At 45.6% G+C, this 25,139-nt stretch overlaps 1 pseudogene; it reads left to right on the top strand.

The window, feature by feature from the left end:
- Positions 1-23,471: 23,471 nt before the first annotated feature.
- On the top strand, positions 23,472-24,869 carry LOC122898862 (annotated as a pseudogene).
- The last annotated feature ends 270 nt before the right edge of the window (positions 24,870-25,139 follow it).

Below are 25,139 nucleotides of genomic sequence, written 5' to 3'. Positions count from 1 at the left end.
AAAAGACCCATCATGACACAGTGGCCTCCAAGACCACAGAAGCTGGGGCAAGGATATAAGCCCATGTTAAAGATTACAGCCTGGTCCCTGGACTCAAGGGCACAGAGAAAAGCCACATCCTCGTGCTCAAGCCCATAATGCTGGAAAGTGTGTGGATCCATGGAGGACAGAATAGGGCAGCATTAGTCATAGCCAGTCTCAATGTGTACATACGACCAACAGCAGAAAAGCATAACAGAGGGAATTTAGTGTACTTGATAAGATTTCTGTAAGCCTCAGGAAGGATCAAATTCTCTAAGCACAGACACACCACTGGCAAATAGGAAATCAAGGTCAAGCTTGGTTGGAAACTTTGGACCCAACACTCCTGGGGCAAATCTCCTGCAAAGCCAGCCTACAGAGTGTCATCACACACTTCAAAAGTCCTTTATGTAAGGAACTTCCCACTGGTCAGAATACCTGGGAGGGTTTGGACAGCCACTGTCTTCATCGGAAACACACACACACACACACGGAACAGTTCAAGAATAGTGGAAGGAATATAACAAAGTCATCGACGGTGCCAGTGTTTATATAGGCTACAATGTCAGTTTTCTCCAGCATTGTACATGGGATTTTCTGAAGACAAATGATGAGTGAGGCAAACCACTAGGCTTCTTTTCTGAGGGTTGAATTCAGCCCAGCAAGCAAAGCTGCTTTTTATGCCATGCAAAATCTTAGAGGCGTGATGCATATAGTCACAGCATATGGGGATCTTGGGCCCAGAACTGATGTCCAAAGAAGCAGCGTGTGACACCTCAGTGGCATGTCAGTCAGGAGAGGTTATGGGACTTGGTCCTCACACAAAAGCCAGGTTAGTGTTCACATGTATTGGACTGACTATTTGACTTTGATCGGGCTCGTTTTAGCTAGAAAGACAAAAACCTTCTTCTAATCTCCTTCCTGCTCCTCTCGCATCCCTTCCTCTCTGCACCGAGGAGAAGTTCCAGTGCGATCTGTACCTCCTATGCACGCACACACACACACTCACCTCCTGTCTTCATCTATCCAAACTCCCTGCCTACTTCCTGAGCAGCCACACCAGTGTCCTCACAGTGCCTCTGTATCCTCCTAGCTCCCCCGAGGACCTGATGGAAGAGCTGCCCATTTTGAGGGCAGAGGAATTAACACCAACTCTCCCTCAGGTAAACCCATTTTTTCTTCAAATTTTATTTATTTGAAAGAGAAAAATACAGAGTCAGAGAGAGAGAGACAGACAGACAGTCAGTGCATGATAGTGCAAGCAGGAGGAGTAGCAGAGGGAGAGGAAGAAGTAAGCTCCTTTTTTGAGCAGGGTGCCTAATGTGGGGCTCCATCCCAGGACCCTAGGTTCAGGTCCTTATCTGAAGGCAGAAGCTTCAATGTCTGTGCCACTAGTTCCCCTCAGTAAAGTCATTTTGTTCTTCTGAGGGACAACCAGTGTTTAATTTCTCTTTCCATGAACATCTGAGCATGTACATGCCAGAGGGGAGAGACAATTTCCTTGGTGCTAAGAGCCTGCAGTGAGTTTATATCATTACAAGACACCATATTTAGAGGGGCACTGAGAAAACACCACCACCATTCCTTAAGCAATGGATGGTCATGAGCATTTTCCACCAGGTCATTCTGTCTATGGAAAATAGCTTTGATTTGAGTTGCTGAAGAAAATGGACTTGGGAGATTTGACATTCCAAGCTGGAGCCTTTTCTGGAGGTCATTTTTTCCTTCTCTGGATCATAAACTCAATGATTGCATCCCATATGGCTTGCTTATGGCACCAAGAGCACATTGATGAGTGGACATGGTGTGCACAGGATGCTTGGATCCTCACTGGGTTTCCCTTTCTCCAACTGCAGGAGGCAGCAACTGGAAATGGACCATGTACATATTCTCCCATCAGTCCCTTTTGGGGGACAGATCTAGCTGAAGAACAAGGTGGGGCTTTGTCTCCTCATTTGGTCTGGAGGGCTTCCTCCATTCTGAGTTCCTGCTCAGAACGGAGGCTGGGGCGAAATGAACAAATGGAGTGTCCTGTAGAAAACCAGGACCCTGTGATACATTCCCTGAAAACCAGTAGGTCATTCAAGTGGTGTGCTTGGTGCAACTGAGGGTTGGGGCTTGTTTTTGTGTGGGTCGATGCAATGGGACTGGGCATGTGGGTGTGATGAGTGCCTGTATTTCATCAGAAGACATCTCCCACTTAATGGAGTTCAGGACATGGGTCAAGGTTTCAAAGCCAAACCTCCTTCATCTCTACTGCACACACCCACCTAGGACACCACATTCCTCGCTGACCACAGATACACCTGGAGGGTTACTTAGGATTCCATTTCCTCAAACAGGGATGGGGAGAAATGAAGGGGCCTACATCTGTACTAGCTGGGGACATTTCTTAGACAGGGTCAAAACACAAAAGAATCAGAACCTACTGTAGTCTACCAAAACATCATCACTAACCTTACAAAAATGCTCACATCTTGAATGCACAGAGGGAAGGCTCACTGGCAAATGGCAACTGCCAGGAAATCCTCATCACTAGCTTGGCACCCGATCAAATTTCCTGACAATCTGCTACATGGCCAGGTTAGCGAGTACCCTTCTCTTGCCTGGCCTCTGCTATCTCATGAAATTGCTGATTCATGATTGATGATGGGGTGGGGGGGCTACTGGGAAACTAGGTCCCGCTAACTCAAAGGACACACCCACATACCACAGGAAAGGAAGACTGGGAAGAATAAGTACTTTGAGGATGGGGACTCTTTTGGAATGCACAGATGTCAGGACATAAAAATCTGTGTCTTTGGTTTTCCTGACCATGCATATCTCAGGGACAAATAGAAACCTCTAGGGTATTTGCACTTCCATTGAATGCAACCCTGCCACACAGTGTTCTGAAGAAATACAATCTCCTAGAAGAGGTGAGAGATAGGAAGGAGCCTCACAGGTTGATCCTGGCAAAGAAACGGTCTTGACAATGACCACGGCACAGTTGCTGGTTGGAGGAACTTGCCTGTCAGTACAACAGAGCATGCACATTAGTGTTTACCCTCTTTCGATTGAAGAGATCACCCTGATTCAATTCCCTGTAGCTAAAGTTCAGAGTCAATGTTTCTCTCTCCATCCAGGCTCCTTGCACTGACCATTCTTGATGCAGCAGCAGCTTGCCCAGTCCATACCCATGTAACCCAACATCTCCATACACTCCCATGTATGCTGGCCCCAAGCTAAACTCCATGAGCTCTTCCTGCCGAGCCCCACCAGTGGACAGAACATTCTGTGTATCTCTCCCTAGATTCGCTGGATGGACAGGCATGGGAACATTCCACAGGAATGACAGAGGAAGCTACCCCATTTTTTATCAGAGTGGTATGTCGGCCTTTCTTTGTGGGAGACACAAAATTCTTCTGGCTTTTTTAACCAAGGTCACATACAAAAATCTCAGCATGCACAATTTACAGGGTAGGGAGTAGTCTGAGTAAGAATCTGTTAACAAATGTTACCTAATCCCAAAGACATTGCAGGGGGGCGAGACAATTACAGTAGGATCATCTACTATCTATAGGGCAGTGAGCTTTGGTACGGGTAGCAGCTATTCCTCCTTGCCACCTATTTTGTCCAGTGGGACCCAGAACGTAAAACCTGTAGGAAGACTGGGACCATTTGTGCATGACTCATTTTGCTCTCTTCATACTTTGGGGCTCAGAGGCCTCTAGCACACTTCCCCATCTTCCCCAGGAATGAGGGGTCCTCTGCGCATTGCAAAGTGGTGAAAGAGAACCTCAAACCTCAAATCTCCCACCCCCCAGGGAACAAAAGAGTCATGCAAACAGGACATGATATGATGATCATACTGTTTTCTTTCCTGAAATTACAGGTGTCCTACCTGGAAGGGGAGGGTGATAAGTATTCTGTACTCTAGAGTCATTCACTTGTTTGCAACAACCTGGAAAAGGGGAAAAGTGGGGCTTCCTCACAGGCTCCATGATGAAATCACCCTGATTCCAGGTCCTGCAGGATTGAGAATAAGGATCATAGTAACAGAAGAATATTTTCTGGGGAAGGAATCGTGGCCTTATGGCCCTGTCCCCCAGAAACTACGTTGCTGCCTTTAGGTTGTGCAGGTTTGGGTGCAGGGAGTAGGTGTGCTTTTGAGATGGACTTATTTCACAGATACTCCATGCCCTGTATCTCCAATAGGATGCAGAGTTACTATTCACATCCCTGCTCCTCTTCAGGACCTTTCTTCCTCCATCCAGGAAGGGCTAACTGCAGCTTAGTCCATACTGATTAACTCCCCACCTCCACACACTTGTCCATACGTGCACACCAAGCAAAGCTCCCTGAGGCCAATGGATGTCCAGACACACTATATGTGTATCTACTTAGATCCCCTGGCTAGCCTGTGCAATAGCCTTAATGTAGACAGCACAGAAGGAGAGGCCCCATTTTTAAAAAAAATTATTTTTTATTTATTTTCAGCATAACAGTATTCATTATTTTTGCACCACACCCAGTGCTCTATGCAATCTGTGCCCTCTATAATACTCAATACCTGATACCCCAACCTCCCACCTCCTGCCCCTTCAAAACCCTCAGATTGTTTTTCAGAGTCCATAGTCTCTCATCGTTCACCTCCCCTTCCAATTTCCCTCAACTCACGTCTCCTCTCTATCTCCCCATGTCCTCAATGCTATTTGTTATGCTCCACAAATAAGTGAAACCATATGATAATTGACTCTCTCTGCTTAACTTATTTCATTCAGCATAATCTCTTCCAGTCCCGTCCATGTTGCTACAAAAGTTGGGTATTCGTCCTTTCTGATGGAGGCATAATACTCCATAGTGTATATGGACCACCTCTTCCTTATCCATTCGTCTTTTGAAGGGCATCTTTGTTCTTTCCACAGTTTGGCGACCGTGGCCATTGCTGCTATAAACACTGGGGTACATATGGCCCTTCTTTCACTACATCTGTATCTTTGGGGTTACCCAGGAGTCAATTTCAGGGTCACAGGGAAGTTCTATTTTTTTAATTTCTTGAGGAATCTCCACACTGTTCTCCAAAGAGTCTTCACCAACTTGCATTCCCACCAACAGTGGAAGAGGGTTCCCATTCTCCGCATCCCCTCCAACACATGTTCTTACCTGTCTTGCTAATTTTGGCCATTCTAACTGTTGTACGGTGATATCTCAATGCGGTTTTAATTTGAATCTCCCTGATGGCTAGTGATGATGAACATTTTTTCATGTGTCTGATAGCCATTTGTATGTCTTCATTGGAGAAGTGTCTGTCCATATCTTCTGCCCATTTTTTGGATATGATTGTCTGTTTTGTGTGTTTTGAGTTGAGGAGTTCTTTATAGATCCTGAATATCAGCCTTTTGTCTTTACTGTCATTTGCAAATATCTTCTCCCATTCCATGGGTTGCGAGATGCCCCATTTTTCACCAAGGTGGTAAATTAGCCTTTCTTCATGTGAGGTGCAGCATCCTTTGATTCTCTTATACTCGAAATCAGATCCAAACACCTAAGCACATACAATGTCCTTGTTGGGGAGATTATTGAGGGAGAGTCTGTTACCCATGGATACCCGATTTCAAAGACCCTGCAGGAAACAGCATGTTCTGTTACGGTCCACAGGGTAGTGTGCTTTTTCATGGGTACTACTTACACTGCCTTGGCACCTGTTTTGTCCAATGGACCCAGGACATGCAACCTCTAGGTACATTCCATATCACTGTCCATGGCCCTGCCCATCACCAAGAGAAAAAAGAGCTGGGCACAAAGGACAAGGCATGATTTGATGTCCATAATATTTTCTTTCCTGAAATCGCAGGTAGTCCTGCTGGAAAGGGAGAGTGGTAAGTATGCTGTATTCTAGAGTTACTCATTGGTTTGGAGCAACCTGGACAAAGGGCAAGGTGGGGCTTCATTGCAGGCTCCATCTTGAGAGCCACCCAGAATCCAGATCGGCAACAAGGAAATTAAAGGTCATGTTCCAGACCGTGACCCGAGGCCTCATGACCCTGCCCCCGGAAGCTACCATGCTGGTCTTAAGTGCTATAGGATTGAGTGGTGGGTAGGAGGTGTGTTTACAAGGGAACCCATGTCCTTTGATTCTCAGGGTTGGTGTTTGTGTCAGTTGGGTGAATGGTGTGTTCTCATCCATGTCTGTTCCCTTCCACATGGCGATTAATGGTGTCTACTTTCTCAGGGAAGTTTCCAATCACCATCATGCCATGAACGTCCAAGCACATGAAAACTCTTCAACAACCACAATTTAAAAAGGTGTTCTTTTTCTTTCAATATTTTATCTATTTATTTGATAGACAGAGATCACAAATTTGCAGAGAGGAAGGCAGAGAGAGAGGAAGGGAAGCAGGCTCCCTGATGAGCAGAGAGCCTGATGTGAGGCTCAATCCCAGGACATTGGGACCTTGACCTGAGCCGAAAGGGGAGGCTCAACCCATTAAGCCACCCAGGCGCCCCTTAAATAGGTGTTCTTCCCTTGCAAATACACATCAATTCCCTTAGAAAACAGATCCCATCGCTAACTAGGAAAAGCTAAAAAGGGGGAAACTGTGCCCAAAGACACAAGTGTATCTTTTCCAATCCCTTTTACTGAGTCAGTGTCCATGGGTCTCTGATGTCATGGTACATCACGGGCATGAATGGCCACAGTACCTCTCTCTTGCCACGTCACTCACACACATGTCTCTGCATCAGAGGCCCCATGATGCATCTTCCCAACCTCACTGGAAGCACTGAGTGCTGGGACAGACTCCTTCCTTCTGCAGGCGGCTTCTGGGGCAGCCTCATGCAAAAGCCCATTCAGGGAAGACCCTGACAAAGGAGCAGTGGCCAGGAATAGATGGGGCCAATTCACTCCGTGTTTCTCCATGGAGATCTACCATTTCTCTGCAGATAATGTGTCTAAGAATTAAACTGGCCTTCTCCCATGGGAAATCACATACCCACCACTGGTCCTAGGTGGGGCTTTCTGAGGTAGGCCCAAAAGGTGTCTTATCAAAGGAGAAATGAGGTCTTCTTCAGGGACTGAGCATCACTGTGGGGACTTTGGCACCCTCCATGCAGGAACGGGGGGTGCTCTGTGCTTTGCAAAGTGGTGAAAGAGAACCTCAGCCCTCAACAGGTGTGACAGGACAATCACCACACATTTCACTAGCCATCTGTCCATGCAAGAGGGGCTTTTTTTATTCAGAAGGTCTGGACCAATAGAAAAGTCATGGGAGTTCCATGCCTGGGAATGGAAACAGCCAAGTCAGGGTTTCAGGGTTTTTTGGCATCAAACAAGACTTTCTCTTGGTGAGAAACACATGTTTGAAAATAATCTGATTTTCTGACATCTCTTTTCCTCACTCGCATGTGCAGGATCCATAGGAGTACCTTTTGCTGCTCTCTGAGGACACTCTACAGGCTCTTCCCGGGTTACTGCACCATTCTGCATTCCACTAGTTACATACAAAGTCTCAAATTTTCTGCATCCTTCCAACATGGGTTTTGGGCTTGAATTCCTGGTTTGGTTCCTCACTATCCTAACAAACAATGCCACAGCTCAGCGTCCTTTGGATTGGCATTGCCCTAACGATGACTTATATTGAGCCTATTTTCATAAGTGTCTCAAATCTGTGGGCTGCCTTTTCATTCTGTTTGCTGTTTTAGAAGAGGATGCTTTTTCTAGGCGGTCCTCTTGACAAGCATCGTGATGCCAACAAGAGTGCATTTCTTTGGGCATTTCTATTTCACTCCCATGTGCCCCTGCCTATTTGTAGGCCAGCACCATCCTGTTAGCTCAGGGGAGTTATCCAATTTATTTGAAAGTCAGCTTCTAGGGGCCCAACTCCTACTTCTTCGTATTCAGAAACGTTTTGACTACTTGTGTTATTTGTGGTTCCATATCTATTCTAGCAGTTTCTCTGTTTTGAGAGCACCACATTGTACTTTTGTGCTGTACTGAATCTGTTCCCCATTTATTCTAGGAACGGGGGGTTCACCTTAATCTCTTAGGGTCCAATGGCCTCCAACATTGCCTGGTGGGTGTGCGTGAGGCTGGGAATGTCTTACGTATCAACAGTCCTGTCAGGCCAGCCAGTAAGGCTGGAAACATATGCTGGAGAGCAGGGCTTGTCCCTCGCTCCTGGTTGGTTATTAATACTGAGCTAACCAGGAAAGAGTTGGTCTACAATCCGTTTTAAAAGGTCATTTATTATCTCAATGAACTATAGGGAAAGCATCAAGGAAAAGAAAACGTCCAGTTGCTCACTCCCACTAGCCACATGTAAAGAGTGCCATGACAACTGGAGTTTTAGATGGCTGCATTGGGAGGGGAAAACAGTCATGGGCATGTAGAACAGACACTGAGGTGACTGCTGCATCATCCTGGTCTCATTAGAAGGGATTTAAATCCAATCCCTGTCTCCTCGAAGGCCTCTGGCTCCACCAGCCCCATGCACATTTCACAGCAGAGCAAAAGGCTCAGACAAATGCTGCATGGCTCATAAATATCTCAACAGAACTTGAATGAATGGGTGAGGCAGTCTCTCTCATAACAGCATTGTTCCTGTTTCAGTTCTTACAGATTTGGGTATAGACAGCACCGACAACTGCAGCAGTGGGGACGAATTCTCTTCAGGTAGGGAACAACACAGAGGAAGGGAACAGTGGGACAGGGCTTCTGGGAACAGGGTGTTGCCCTTGGTGCTCTGGAGAAAGAAGAAGGTGGATAAAAAACTGCCAAGGAAGGGATGCATTGGCAACAGGCATGATTTGCTCATTTCATAGTTTCTGAATGAAAAGAACAGACATTGTGACAACAGGCCTTTAGTGTAGGCTGTGTTTGTCATCACCTCTCAACTCCTTGGGCAGCTATTTTAAGGACCTTTCCCATCAAAACTGCTCTTCCCTCCCTTTGCGGCTGCCACATGTCAATGCTTGGTCTCTTTACTCATGGCCTCTCAGGAATGGTGCACAATAGATTCTGGGTCTTTCTTGGAATGGGCCCAGACCTGGTCATGGTCATGACTTTGCAGACCCAAACACCCTCTCCTTTGCAAGAAAACCAGGACACTACGTTCTATTGAGAGCCAGGATGTGGAAGACAAGTAAACTCTCTCCCTTATAACATCTACTACTAAACCTTCCTGGTTCTGCCCAAGCTTATGTACATTCAAGCGGACTCCTTGAAGGAGAAGGTAAAGCAAACTTCCCTTGGGTTCACTACACAGGCTCCCATGATACTTAGCTTCTGCCAGCCTTCACACCCCAGCTGAGTCTTACCTGTGTACGTGTTCCCAAAGAAGGACGTCGCCATGAAGCTGCCCTGGAGACACAGTCATGGGCCAGGGTCCTCCAAGCCTGTGCTAAGGAGCTTCTGGGCCTGCTTCACACACTTGTTGTCCCACCTGCACCCTGCAAAGATCGAGCGACCAAGGTCAGGGAGGACTCAGAGCTGGGGCCCCACCCAACTGAGGGCAAAGCTATCATATCCAGAGCAGCAGGCCATAAATTGTCAGCTCCACTAACTCCCCTTTATCCTCTCTCACAGCCACCCCAGAAACCTCGCTGCTCTCTGACCCGGAGGAGGATTCCATGGAAGACGACAATTCTGAGGGAAGGAGCAACACTGTGTCTATAATTCATTTCCACCTCCATCTCTTGGGCTTCTTGTCTCATCTGTCCATAAGCACCTCCTCCCTCTGTTGACGATGCCCACCCTGGAGGCCCTAATCTCTGGCAGGCATTCAGGCTTTGCATCTGAACTGCTGCATGATATCCATGGGCAGCCCTCCTCACCCCGTTCCTAACATCAACCTGACCCCTCACAGCTGAATCTAGAAAGCAGCACTGGACAAAAGAGCAGTGAGTACTGCTGAGATTTAGTAGGGCACAGGTCGCCCTGCTGGAGGGGCCTGAGGTAGGGAGGCTGTGCCTTGGTGTCCCCACTTGATTATCCGCTGCCAGAGAATCAGTGCTCATGCCCTATTCTGCTCTTGCTTTCAGATCTCAAGAAGCTTCCATTCTGTGGACTTGAGAGAATTTACAAGGGAAGCAGAAGAAGAGAAGGACTTGGGAATGGGGTTAGTTGGGCAGGAAGAGGGGCCGGCAAACATGGACATATGTTCTACCTCATTATCCTGACTTTCTTGTGGGCACCTTGGGAAACAACACAAAATCCGGGGTGGTGCCCTGGCCTCTGACAACAGAGTGGAGATTAGAGGAAGGTCACAGTCCCTGCAGGCACTAGGAAGCCTGAGAACATCCCACGGGAAAACTTCACCTGATCCATACAACTCCCTGTGGTGGTTGGGCACTGTTGTCCAGGAGCTGCTGCTCTTGGAGTGAGGACACTGACTGCCTGGAGGTACTGGACCCCAGGCAGCCCATGCACTGTGCTCCTCTGGAAAAGAGCCCAACACCCCAGTGACCCCTCACTTTGCGTGACCCAAGCCTTGCCCTCCTACCCTGCAAAACTCAGCAGACTACTTGCTCCCAAACAACACTAGTCGAGAAGAGACAGTGATGGGTTGGCCCCATCTCCCACTTCAGACACCTGAGAAATGAGCAAAAAAGACAGGCCACAGGCTCATAGGAGTTGGACAACTCTCCCCTCCCAGGCCTGTATCCTTGTGGGCACGGAGTAGGCAATGGTCTCTGGCTGAGTCATATACGCTGGACAATCCTGTAGTACCTGACCTACACCTCTAGTCCCCCAAGCCTCCAAAACACCTCGGGGTGGGTATCCAGTCTCCTCATGGCACCATTTCACTATGAGAGTTTGATATTCTAGAGACTCACCTCAATCTATAAATCCACAGGGAAGACCCATCAGGGAAAGGCCACACTGCCTACTTCCACCTTGTCCACCACCTGCCCACAGTGTGGGGCCCATGCAAACTCACTTCCCATGGGAGTAGGGAACATGCCTTCACTGTCATGCTACCTGCAACAGTCGTGTGGGAAAAGGCTCCCCCCACAGAGAAGGGCATATTGAGGGCTGTCAGAGAGGCTGGAGAAGTGACAGCCTGGCAAAAGGAGGACCTGGCAGTAATGGAGGAAGATGGTCAGAGAAGGGGCCTGAGTGACCCTGGAAGTGTAGCCTTCATTAAGCCCCAGGGCGCCCATGGGAAACTTCCCTTTCTTCATGTCACACATGGATCCTGCAGGGAAACCTCCACCTCAACACCTCAGAAGACACGTCCCACAAAGGCCCAAGGGCCTCTGTAAGACTTGTCCCAGGCATTAGCCACTCACTATCTCATACCACTCCACCATCTGTCTCCACAGCTGCACTACAGGACAGTATGTCCACGACCCCAAGGCACCAGAGTCTCCAGAGGTGCTCAGACAAAGGGAGCCAGGAGGGACCTGGGTCCCCTCTTGTGAATTCAATTTGGGCCTGGAGGAAGACTCAGCATGAAAACACAAGGAAACACACCTGCAGGAATGGCTCTTTTGCACCTGACCTCCACAGACCAAACAAAGAGAACACTTCTTTGCAGCCCTCCAGAAGATGGCAATGGATCCCCGAAGATGAGACAAGAAGACCCTCTGAGTTGGCCACCACACCCATAGTTGGCTGCCCAAGCCCTGCTGATGTCTGACACTTGGTGAAGGAAGAAATTATCTAGGCCTACAACAGTCCATTGTCTGGTGAGACTGGGCCTCCCTGGGACTGGGTGGGACAGCAGTCTTCCGGTCATTTCCCCTATACACTGCAGGGAATACTCCTCCTCCCACTGACCCCTCCAGTCCCCATCAACCATACAGAGTATGACAGATGCATGGAGAAGCGTGTTTTTCCAGGGCCCCTTGACCACCATGGAATTGACTTGGGAGGTAGCAGCCACCCCAGCTGTATTCCTCCAGGGTGCCACCTCAGAACCACCCTGTCACTTCCACACACAGGACCATGAACAATGCTGGGCTCAACACTGGCAGTGGCCCCACAAAACGGGCCCTGCTCAGTCTGTGTGTTCTGCAGCAGCAACAGGTATAGGGAGGAGAGGCTGTCCCTAAACTGAGCTCCACCTCTGGAGCAGCCAGACACCACAGCAGAGGAACTGAGACCCCCATCACCACGCTGCACCTCGGGGAAAACATGAGCTTCAAGGTAGGCAATGCTAGACACCTAGAGTGTACATAAATTGGATTCAACATTCCTTTGGTGGGAATTCAAGCTGGTGCAGCCAATTTGGAGAACAGTGTGGATATTACTTAAGAAATTAAAAATAGAGATTCCCTATGACCCTACAATTGCACTACACGGTATTAACCCCAAAGTTACAGATGTAGTGAAAAGAACGGCCATCTGTACCCCAATGTTCATAGCAGCAATGGCGAACATTCCTTAGGAAGCATGTTGAAGCATTGCACATATTGCTCTACCTGAGGCCTCCAAGTCCAAGGGTCTCAGGAACCATTTCTTCTCCCACAGCAACCCTAATCTATCTCCCCATGTTCAAGAAGAATCTCTTCTCCTTCTAACGGGGCATCATTGGAAACATGGGTGATTCGAACAAGGCTTGGACAGGGATGTCCTATGGAGAGAGCTAGACAGAGACTCAGATCGGACAAAAGGGCTTTAAGGATCTCAGGCTGACTTTCGGAAAAACTACAGCCATCAAACCCTTGGGAATGTTGGCCTGACACCTTGCTTACAGATTTCCCCATTGCCTCACCAGGAGCTTAAAGAATGTCACTCTCTGGAAGGTGTAGGAACCTTGGATATATCGGGCACCTCAGGAAGAGGAATGTGCACAAATTCACAGGTATTGCATGCATGTCTGATGGCAATCCCTTTCCTTAGCCGCTGGCCGGGAGCGACAATGATCAGAGATTCCTTAAAAAAGTCTCAGTGATGCAGATTCTAAGCAATCACCGTGATTGATCACTAGGCTTGCTAAGCTTAAGTCAATGATTGGAGCACTTGGGTTAAAGTAGGACTTGCTTTCCAAGGACATGAGCCCTGAGCTGCCTGTCTCTGGAAAGGAGCATTCGTTTATAGAGGAAACATAGACTTCAAAAACCCACCTTGTGGACTTTCAAATCTAACTCTGTTGGCCTTTACATAAGTGTTGCTTACCTGAGGGAGACAACTTGAGGTCAATTTCAGAAACATTTCTACATTAACTCATGGTCAGGCAATCCCCTTGTTTCTTATTCTGTGGGGATACCAGGACCCCATGGGCTCAGGGATAATTCAACACCTGGACCATGCGATTGATTCCCCCACGACTGTAGAACTCAACTAGCACCTTGACCAATTGGATGGGGCTTGGATGAGGAACTCATTCAAGAACCAGAGAACATACACCACTACACAGGGTTCTCTGGGGACATATGGAGACAATGAAGGACCCAGATGTCCCTGAAACTGGAGTGGAAGGTGCACTTGGGAAGGCCCTTATCTGCCAGTGAAGTTTTCTCCCACTCACTGGAGACTACTACTAATGAGGATATTCAGGCGAGACCTCAAAATAAAAAGGGCTTCCTGGGATGGTTTCTTCCCTCCCAGTACTACTGATCCAGTACAATGGCAAACAAAGGCTTTAGCTAAGCATCCAAATGCCCGCCTGGGAAAACGAACCTCCTGATTCATACGGGGATTGTCACTGACTCTAAGGACTTGGCATCAGCTCCAGAGCATCACAGAAAATAAAGGCCACCAAACGATGACAGGAGGCTGATTTATCAAGTACCAGCTTCCATTTTGAGATATGCCTGAACTAAAAACGGAAACCAGCCCAACTTTAAACCCAGCCACACTTAGGCCTGGACCTGACAACTCTACACCTATGGCTCCTAACTCTGGAAAGGTTCTTACATCGATCAGACTTAAGATACTCCACAAAAATGCAGAGGACGGGTGCTTTAGCAATGGCAACAGTTTCATGGAAAGGGGCTAAGAAAAACCAGGTATGCTGTCAACAATCGAACTCAGACTGCTGAGGCCAAAGCCTGTCAGCAAACATGTCTGACCCCAAATCAGAGATCCTACTACCCACCTGTTGGTTATAATTAGCAAAAGTCTTACAAGTATTTATCCTGACTCCAACAGACCTTCTTTGTCTGCTATGCCCATGAAGCAATTGACAGAAAAGGCTCTTCTTCCCAAGCCATATCCCGCCAACCCAACATGGGCATGAAATGATTGCACATCCAAAGAATGGCCCTCCAAACCGGAGGAGCCCTTGAAAGCCTGACTGCAGCTCAAGGAGACTCAAGATTAGATAAGGGCCCCTAGCTGGGACAAATGCCCTTGAACCTCTAACCTGCGCCCACGGATTCCCCAAGCTCCAGAGGCCACTGGGCACTTGGGGTGGGCCCAGATGCATGGGCTCATTATGAAAACCATCACCAACCCAGCCAACCTTCCCCATTTCAAGCAACGGTACACGTGTGCTCTGTTTCATTGACATGGTTACCTAGTATCCATCTTTGCCCCTTGTTGGGGCTGGAGGATGTTGTGTGGCATGGGGAAGTCGTTACAAAGTACACAGTCAAGGCCCTACATGTCAGCTCCAATAGGATTTCTCAATGAAACAAGCGAATGATACCAATGCATGAAGCAGTTCTACAAAACACAAAGACTTTAGATGTTGTAACTGCTGCACAAGGTGGAGCTTGTGTCAATCTAAAGACAGAATGATGTGGGTACATTCCCACTACCACAAAGAGATTTCTGGGTTCCTAACAGATACCACTGCCCAAATTTGTACTTTCAAGAATCCCTCTCTTTAAGGATTGGCTCAACTCTTGGCCTGGAGGAGCGTTCTCACCCACTATTAAAGGACTCTTCATGGCAATTTTCCTTCTCTTTCTTCTTCTTTTTTTTTCTTTTTCCAATTTATTTATTTTCAGAAAAACAGTATTAATTATTTTTTCACCACACCCAGTGCTCCATGCAAGATGTGTCCTCTATAATACCCACCACCTGGTACCCCAACCTCCCACCCCCCCGCCACTTCAAACCCCTCAGATTGTTTTTCAGAGTCCATAGTCACTCATGGTTCATCTCCCCTTCCAATTTACCCAAAAGCACATACCCTCCCCAATGTCCATAACCCTACCCCCCTTCTCCCAACCCCCCTCCCCCCAGCAACCCACAGTTTGTTTCGTGAGATTAAGAGTCACTTATGGTTTGTCTCCCTCCCTATCCCATCTTGTTTCATGGATTCTTCTCCTACCCACTTAAGCCCCCATGTTGCATCACCACTTCCTCATATCAGGGAGATCATATGATAGTTGTCTTTCTCGGCTTGACTTATTTCGCTAAGCATGATACGCTCCAGTTCCATCCATGTTGTCGCAAATGGCAAGATTTCGTTTCCTTTGATGGCTGCATAGTATTCCATTGTGTATATATACCACATCTTCTTGATCCATTCATCCATTGATGGACATCTAGGTTCTTTCCATAGTTTGGCTATTGTGGACATTGCTGCTATAAACATTCGGGTGCACGTGCCCCTTTGGATCACTACGTTTGTATCTTTAGGGTAAATTCCCAGTAGTGCAATTGCTGGGTCATAGGGCAGTTCTATTTTCAACATTTTGAGGAACCTCCATGCTGTTTTCCAGAGTGGTTGCACCAGCTTGCATTCCCACCAACAGTGTAGGAGGGTTCCCCTTTCTCCGCATCCTCGCCAGCATCTGTCATTTCCTGACTTGTTGATTTTAGCCATTCTGACTGGTGTGAGGTGATATCTCATTGTGGTTTTGATTTGTATTTCCCTGATGCCGAGTGATATGGAGCACTTTTTCATGTGTCTGTTGGCCATCTGGATGTCTTCTTTGCAGAAACGTCTGTTCATGTCCTCTGCCCATTTCTTGATTGGATTATTTGTTCTTTGGGTGTTGAGTTTGTTAAGTTCTTTATAGATTTTGGACACTAGTCCTTTATCTGATATGTCGTTTGCAAATATCTTCTCCCATTCTGTCAGTTGTCTTTTGATTTTGTTAACTGTTTCCTTTGCTGTGCAAAAGCTTTTGATATTGATGAAATCCCAAAAGTTCATTTTTGCCTTTGCTTCCCTTGCCTTTGGCGATGTTCCTAGGAAGATGTTGCTGAGGCTGAGGTCGAAGAGGTTGCTGCCTGTGTTCTCCTCAAGGATTTTGATGGATTCCTTTCTCACATTGAGGTCCTTCATCCATTTTGAGTCTATTTTTGTGTGTGGTGTAATGAAATGGTCCAATTTCATTTTCCTGCACGTGGCTGTCCAATTTTCCCAACACCATTTATTGAAGAGGCTGTCTTTTTTCCATTGGACATTCTTTCCTGCATTGTCGAAGATTAGTTGACCATAGAGTTCAGGGTCTATTTCTGGGCTCTCTATTCTGTTCCATTGGTCTATGTGTCTGTTTTTGTGCCAGTACCATGCTGTCTTGATGATGACAGCTTTGTAATAGAGCTTGAAGTCCGGAATTGTGATGCCACCAACTTTGGCTTTGTTTTTCAATATCCCTTTGGCTATTCGAGGTCTTTTCTGGTTCCATATAAATTTTAAACTTATTCGTTCCATTGCTTTGAAAAAGATGGATGGTACTTTGATAGGAATTGCATTAAATGTGTAGATTGCTTTAGGTAGCATAGACATTTTCACAATATTTATTCTTCCAATCCAGGAGCATGGAACATTTTTCCATTTCTTTGTGTCTTCCTCAATTTCTTTCATGAGTACTTTATAGTTTTCTGAGTATAGATTCTTAGCCTCTTTGGTTAGGTTTATTCCTAGGTATCTTACGGTTTGGGGTGCAATTGTAAATGGGATTGACTCCTTAATTTCTCTTCCTTCTGTCTTGTTGTTGGTGTAGAGAAATGCAACTGATTTCTGTGCATTGATCTTGTATCCTGACACTTTACTGAATTCCTGTATAAGTTCTAGCAGTTTTGGAGTGGAGTCTTTTGGGTTTTCCACATAGAGTATCATATCATCTGCGAAGAGTGATAATTTGACTTCTTCTTTGCCGATTTGGATGCCTTTAATTTCCTTTTGTTGTCTGATTGCTGAGGCTAGCACTTCTAGTACTATGTTGAATAGCAGTGGTGATAATGGACATCCCTGCCATGTTCCTGACCTTAGTGGAAAAGCTTTCAGTTTTTCTCCATTGAGAATGATATTTGCAGTGGGTTTTCCATAGATGGCTTTGATGATATTGAGGTATGTGCCCTCTATCCCTACACTTTGAAGGGTTTTGATCAGGAAGGGATGCTGTACTTTGTCAAATGCTTTTTCAGCATCTATTGAGAGTATCATATGGTTCTTGTTCTTTCTTTTATTGATGTGTTGTATCACATTGACTGATTTGCGGATGTTGAACCAACCTTGCAGCCCTGGGATAAATCCCACTTGGTCGTGGTGAATAATCCTTTTAATGTACTGTTGAATCCTATTGGCTAGTATTTTGGTGAGAATTTTCGCATCTGTGTTCATCAAGGATATTGTTCTATAGCTCTCTTTTTTGATGGGATCCTTGTCTGGTTTTGGGATCAAGGTGATGCTGGCCTCATAAAATGAGTTTGGGTGTTTTCCTTCCATTTCTATTTTTTGGAACAGTTTCAGGAGAATAGGAATTAGTTCTTCTTTAAATGTTTGGTAGAATTCCCCTGGGAAGCCGTCTGACGCTGGGCTTTTGTTTGTTTGGAGATTTTTAATGACTGTTTCAATCTCCTTACTGGTTATGGGTCTGTTCAGGCTTTCTATTTCTTCCTGGTTCAAATTTGGTAGTTTAGATGTTTCTAGGAATGCATCCATTTCTTCCAGATTGTCAAATTTGTTGGCGTAGAGTTGCTCATAGTATGTTCTTATAATAGTTTGTATTTCTTTGGTGTTAGTTGTGATCTCTCCTCTTTCATTCATGATTTTATTTATTTGGGTCCTTTCTCTTTTCTTTTTGATAAGTCTGGCCAAGGGTTTATCAATTTTATTAATTCTATCAAAGAATTTGAAATTTGGTGTTTGCAAATTCTTTCAGTTTTTGTTTGTCCTGGAAGCTTTTAATCTCTCCTTCTATTTTCAATGATAGCCTACCTGGATATAGTATTCTTGGCTGCATGTTTTTCTCGTTTAGTGCTCTGAAAATGTCATGCCAGCTCTTTCTGGCCTGCCAGGTCTCTGTGGATAAGTCATCTGCCAATCTAATACTTTTACCATTGTATGTTACAGACTTCTTTTCCCGGGCTGCTTTCAGGATTTTCTCCTTGTCACTGAGGCTTGTAAATTTTACTATTAGGTGACGGGGTGTGGGCCTATTCTTACTGATTTTGAGGGGCGTTCTCTGAACCTCCTGAATTTTGATGCTCGTTCCCTTTGCCATATTGGGGAAATTCTCCCCAATAATTCTCTCCAGTATACCTTCTGCTCCCCTCTCTCTTTCTTCTTCTTCTGGAATCCCAATTATTCTAATGTTGTTTCGTCTTATGGTGTCACTTATCTCTCGAATTCTCCCCTCATGGTCCAGTAGCTGTTTGTCCCTCTTTTGCTCAGCTTCTTTATTCTCTGTCATTTGGTCTTCTATATCGCTAATTCTTTCTTCTGCCTCATTTATCCTAGCAGTGAGAGCCTCCATTTTTGATTGAACTTCATTAATAGCTTTTTTGATTTCACCTTGGTTAGATTTTAGTTCTTTTATGTCTCCAGAAAGGGCTTTTATATCTCTGGAGAGGGTTTCTCTAATATCTTCCATGCCTTTTTCAAGCCCGGCTATAACCTTGAGAATTGTCATTTTGAACTCTAGATATGACATATTACCAATGTCTGTATTGATTAGGTCCCTAGCCTTCGGTACTGCCTCTTGTTCTTTTTTTTGTTGTGAATTTTTCCGCCTTGTCATTTTGTCCAGCTAAGAGTATATGAAGGAGCAAGTAAAATACTAAAAGGGTGGCAACAATCCCAGGAAAATATGCTTTAACCAAATCAGAAGAGATCCCAAATCATGCGGGGGGATTTCTCCCCCCTCACGATTGGGTGAGGGATCTCCTCTGATTGGGATCTCCTTTGATTGGGATCTCCCAATCTCTTCTGATTGGGATCTCTTCTGATTTGGGGATAAAAAGAGGTTCAAAAAGAAAGAAAGAAAAAAAAAGAAAAAAAGAATTAAAAAAAAGAGATTGAATTAAAAATTCAATCAAGAATTTAAAAAAGAATTAAGAAAAAAAAGATTGAAGAGATTAGGATCTCTTCTGATTTGGGGATCAAAAGAGGTTCAAAAAGAAAGAAAGAAAAAAAGAACTAAAATAAAAAGAAAATGAATAAAGAAAAGTATAAAAAAGCAAAATATATATATATTAGATAATCTAGTAAAAAAACGTTAAAAAAGAAAAGGGTAAAATTATAAAAAATTTTAGAAGAAGAGAAAAAAAAAATGAAAAACAAAAAAAAAATAAATTAACTGCAAGACTAAAAAATCACAGGCAGAAAGCCATGAGTTCCGTGGTTGTTTTCTCCTCCTCTGGAATTCTGTTGCTCTCTCCTTGGTATTGAAACTGCACTCCTTGTTAGGTGAACTTGGTCTTGCCTGGATTTCTTGTTGATCTTCTGGGGGAGGGGCCTGGTGTAGTGATTCTCAAGTGTCTTTGCCCCAGGTGGAATGACACCGCCCTTACCAGGGGCCGGGCTGAGTGATCTGCTCGGCTTTGCTTTCAGGAGCTTTTGTTCCCTGAGCGCTATCCGTAGAGTTCCGGAGGACGGGAATACAAATGGCGGCCTCCTGGTCTCCGGCCCGGAGGAGCCGAGAGCCCAGGGCCCCGCTCCCCTGTGCGCCCTCAGCGAACAGCTCCTAGTAACTCGCATCTGCCTAACCTCCGGCCGCGCTCTGAGCTCACCAAGCTTGCGACCGGTTCAAGGCAACTCCGAGCTGCGAGCTTACTGTCGGCTCTGTCTCTGCAGCCGTCTTTCCCGTTCCAATCTCCGCAAGCTCTGCGACACTCAGACACCCCCGATCCTTCTGTGACCCCGCGGGACCTGAGGTCACGCCGACCCCGTGTGGACTTCGCCCCGGTTTAGCCTCCGGAGCGATGTCCCTCAGCGGAACAGACTTTTAAAAGTCCTGATTCTGTGCTCCGTTGCTCCGCCGCTTGCCGGGAGCCGGACCCTCCCCCCCGGGGTCTATCTTCCCGTCGCTTTGGATTCACTTCTCCGCCAGTCCTACCTTTCAGAAAGTGGTTGTTTTTCTGTTTCTAGAATTGCTGTTCTTCTTCTCTTCGATCTGCCGATGGATTTGCAGGAGTTTGCAATCTTTAGATAAGCTCTCTAGCTGATCTCCTGCTAGCTGAGGTAGTCTCAGCCTGCTACTTCTCTGCCATCTTGACTCCTCCTCTTTCTCTTTCTTCTTCTAACCCTGTTGTGTTGTTCCCCATCCATCCCGGCCGTCTCTGCAGGTGGTTCCAGGGACCCTTCACTGCAGTAACTTCCAGAGGACAGATGGTCCTTTCCACTCAACAGGATCCAGTTAAAACTTCTCCCCTGCACTCAGTGGCCTCTTCATTTCACAACTCTGACAGAGAGGACCCCCAACTGACCAGGAATGACCCACAGGTAGGGAAAGCTATATGCCCCTATTCAGCAGGAATAAGTTACAGAAGATGAGACCATCCTCCTTCAACAACCTTAACGACAGAAGAGTCTAAACTGTTCAGGGGCACACGAGGAGGGAGGAGAAAGCCATCTGAGCACCAAGCAGGAGCTGGCACACAACAAAGCCCCCACCCCCAACATGTGATATGAGTGACATTCCTCAGGTGCTCTCACTGCCCTAAAATAAGGAAAGGAAAAAATAGATTCTCCACAAATAGAGATCAAAACCCTGCAATACCAGAGTCACCTCAATTTATAAAAGTCCTCGTGATTCTCAAAGAAGAGACTTTCTTAACAAGAGGCTAGCTACCATCCAGAGACCCATAACTCCGTGTCCTAAAGCCCTAACATCCCCCTCCCTTCCAGCACACTGAGGAAGGCTGAGGCTGAAGGAAATGTCAATAAAATGAAATTTCTATTCAAACTTGCAGTCCCTTGAGAAGGACTTGTGAGAGGAGGAAAGTAATATTCCTCCAGGAAGCTCCCAACTATCTTTCTATTAATGCCTTCCTAGAAGGAAAACTGCCTTTGACAAGAGCAAAGTCTCCTGTATCCTGTGTGTCCTCTGTCTTACTGAAACGTTCTTGCAAAATCTCGCTTTTGCCTGAGCACCCCCAACCCCATCATAGAGTCAGCCTCCCATCATGACCCCAGTATAGCACAGAAATCGGAATAGTTTTATTTCTGGACTGAAATGCACCTCAAGTCAAACCATCGCCTGAGTGTCTGTAAAAGTCACTGTCTTGAACATGACTCACTGATATAGTTTGATACTCAAACATATAAAATTTAATCAGCAGTTGACATGGATGTGAGGCTACCATGTAGAAAGATCTATCTGAATTCCAGAAAGTAACATGGCACCTGACTACAAGTGGCATGCAGAGGTTGATGCAGAGACAATTCCTGAGGAAAGGGGCTGGAATTCGTATGTTGAGTCAGGAAGGGAGGAACATGAGTGAGCAGTCTTTCCACAGTCCCTCCTGTTTTGGCCATTAGCAGAGGGTTCACCCTGCACAGAAACCTGCCCAATGCTGTGGCACAGGAGGGAGATTTCTCACGTACCTCACCTCATTCCATGTGTGTTATGTCCTGGGAAGAGAAACCTTGTATTTACAGACAATGTGGAAGAACCATCAGCCACGTGTCCCCAGTTCAAATGACATCAGAACTCGTTCATCCTGGATTGCACCACACACATCTCCCCAGTGTGGGAGAGCCCTTGGTCGGTGCTCTAACCTTGGGAGACACTGAGAACAAGAGAACTCACCCTTCTGAGGAAAGTAGGCATGATACACATGGGGGAAACAATTCTAGGCCAGGGCTCACCTCTGCACACAGCAAAACCACGGGAGAGGCACCTTAGGGATGTAACAAGGATGGGAGACCTTTCATTCAGAGAGCTCTGTTCTTATTCTTCCCCATGACCTCACATGGGTTAGAAGCCTTGTAGTGGCATTGCTATACCAGAGCCTGCAGCAACATGCATCCCTTCAAGGCCATGGGCACGTTGCCACAGACAGAAACTGGTTGAATCCATCTTCAAGGGATAGCATTTAGTACAGCCATACCCTTAGCCATCATCTGAGGATCCACACCAGTGGGAACCCCAACAAATGTGGTCAACGTGGAAGAGCTGTTAGATAAAGCTCTCACATTTGGAGACAACAGACAACTCGGACCAGGGAAACTTGTGTCTGTCTTTACTGGGGTCCTGCCTGTACCCAGAGTGCCCACCTTTCTCACCACCACAGAAATCAGAGAGTACAAACCCTGTGACTCCGATCACTGAGGCAGAGCCTTCTGCCAGATATGGTCACTTTCCCAACACCAGAGAACTCACACAGGGAGAACGACTAACACTGTGTATACTTGGAAGAATCTTCAGCTGGGGCTCAGGCCTGAGCTCCTGCTACCATCTTAGAGAGCGGGTCATCCCTCATACAGAAGCGAAGGTGCAGGGACCTCCTGCGACACCCTGCATCATTGCTGCTGCTGAATGCTGATGAAATCCAAGTGGGAATCTCATTCCTCATGGAGCCAACACGTGAAGGACCTGGGAGGATTCACACAAAAGAAAGTTTTCCTGGAGTGATGAGGAAAGGAATGTTCTCAGGTATTCCTTCTTCCTTAGCCAACTATGACACCCTCACACCGAGGAAACACTGATCCCAGTGCACAGGGGGGAAATTCTTTCCCGGATACTCACATCAGAAAATCACTGGGCAAATACCTCCCAAGGAATTTATTAGGGTGAAAATGAGTTACAAACTCATACACTGACAATTTTTCACTGCAAACACATACAACTGAGTCACGTTCTGAGGGATGCTGAATGTAGTATTTCAGTAACCAATAACTATAAATAAAGCATATCTGCTCCCATCCATCAGTACTTGCATAAAGACCAGTATCACTGAAGAGGGGTCTCACAACCATGCACATTGTGCCAGTTAAGATCATTCATTCAGTAACTTTTCCTTTACTAGCTCTCACAACTGACACTTGTACTGTCTCTTGGTAGGAAGTTTGACACATATATACACTGCCTGGGATCCATGATAACATCAATTGAAGGGTTAACTTAGAATCTTAGAACACAAGGTGATTGACGTATGTTCACGAAAACATTAATCTATCCATGTATGTAGATTTCAAAGATGAATGGCAGCAAGACTCAACAAACACATGGTTTGTGATCTACCTCTTGTGTATCCTTAATTATAATATTGTCTTCATAAATTGGAAAGGATTTATAAATTAATTACATGATGAGAAACATTTCTATTTTCTTTACTTATTTGAGAGTGAGAGAGCTAGAGAGGGGCAAGAATAGTCCAGGTTGGGGAGAACAATATGGCAGATGGCGAGGAGCTGGAGAAGAAAAGAAGGAGAATAGAGGAGCTGCTGGCTGAGAAAATGGCTGTTGATGGTGGGTTGGGGGAACACTGGAGACTGGGAAGGTCGCTGGAACCATGGAAAGAAGTTCCTCGAGTGATCTGGACCCTTCAAACACCCTGATTTCGAACCGAGCACTGAATCTCTCCAGTTTTTGTTAGATACATGTAAAGTTCTAGTCATTGGAGCTGGTGGCTTAGGATGTGAGCTCCTGAAAAATCTGGTGTTGTCTGGTTTTAGACAGATTCATGTTATAGACATGGACACTATAGATGTTTCCAATCTTAATTGGCAGTTTTTATTTAGGCCCAAAGATGTTGGAAGACCTAAGGCTGAAGTTGCTGCAGAATTTCTAAATGACAGAGTTCCTAACTGCAAGGTAGTTCCACATTTCAACAAGATTCAGGATTTTAATGACACTTTCTATCGACAATTTCATATAATTGTATGTGGACTGCACTCTATCATAGCCAGAAGAGGGATAAATGGCATGTTGATATCCCTTCTGAATTATGAAGATGGTGTATTAGATCCAAGCTCCATTGTCCCTTTAATAGATGGGGGGACAGAAGGTTTTAAAGGAAATGCCCAGGTGATTCTTCCTGGAATGACTGCTTGTATTGAATGCACACTAGAACTGTATCCTCCACAGGTTAATTTTCCCATGTGCACCATTGCGTCTATGCCCAGGCTACCAGAACACTCTATTGAGTATGTAAGGATACTGCAATGGCCTAAGGAGCAGCCTTTTGGAGAAGGAATTCCATTAGATGGAGATGATCCTGATCATATTCAGTGGATTTTCCAAAAGTCCCTCGAGAGGGCATCACAATATAATATTAGGGGTGTGACCTATAGTCTCACTCAAGGAGTAGTAAAACGAATAATTCCTGCAGTAGCTTCTACAAATGCGGTCATAGCAGCTGTGTGTGCCACTGAGGTTTTTTAAATAGCCACAAGTGCATATATTCCTCTTAATAATTACTTGGTATTCAGTGATGTAGATGGACTATACACACACACATTTGAAGCAGAGAGAAATGAAAACTGCTCAGCTTGTACTCAGCTTCCTCAAAGTATTCAGTTTTCTCCATCTGCTAAACTACAGGAGGTTTTGGATTATTTAACCAATAGTGATTCTCTGCAGATGAAATCTCCAGCCATCACAGCTACATTAGAGGGAAAAAAATAGAACACTTTACCTACAGTCAGTAACCTCTATTGAAGAACGAACAAAGCCAAATCTCTCTAAAACGTTGAAAGAATTGGGACTTGTTGATGGGCAAGAACTGGCAGATGCTGATGTTACCATCAGTACCACAGACTGTACTATTCAAACTTTGTTTTACTTCTTAAGAAAAATAAACTTGTACATAATAGAAAACTCATGGAAATATTTTATGTGGATGCTAAGACATTTAATGTCATTTTTAGCATTAGTGTTGCTGGAATTTGACTTTTATATAATGAACCACTCTTTTTAAAATTTATAACTTCCCCTTGAAGACAGAATTTTGGGGTTGGTACTTGTAAGCATTTTTATTAGTAATATGGGAAATGATGCTTGGAAAGAGAGAATGAACAAATGTATTGCTTCATTCAAAATAAAAGGCAAGCACTCTCTTG

This window comes from Neovison vison, chromosome 2, assembly GCF_020171115.1.
Source record: "Neovison vison isolate M4711 chromosome 2, ASM_NN_V1, whole genome shotgun sequence".
Classification (NCBI taxonomy): Eukaryota; Metazoa; Chordata; class Mammalia; order Carnivora; family Mustelidae; genus Neogale; species Neogale vison.
This window is presented reverse-complemented; position numbering and strand designations above follow the sequence as displayed.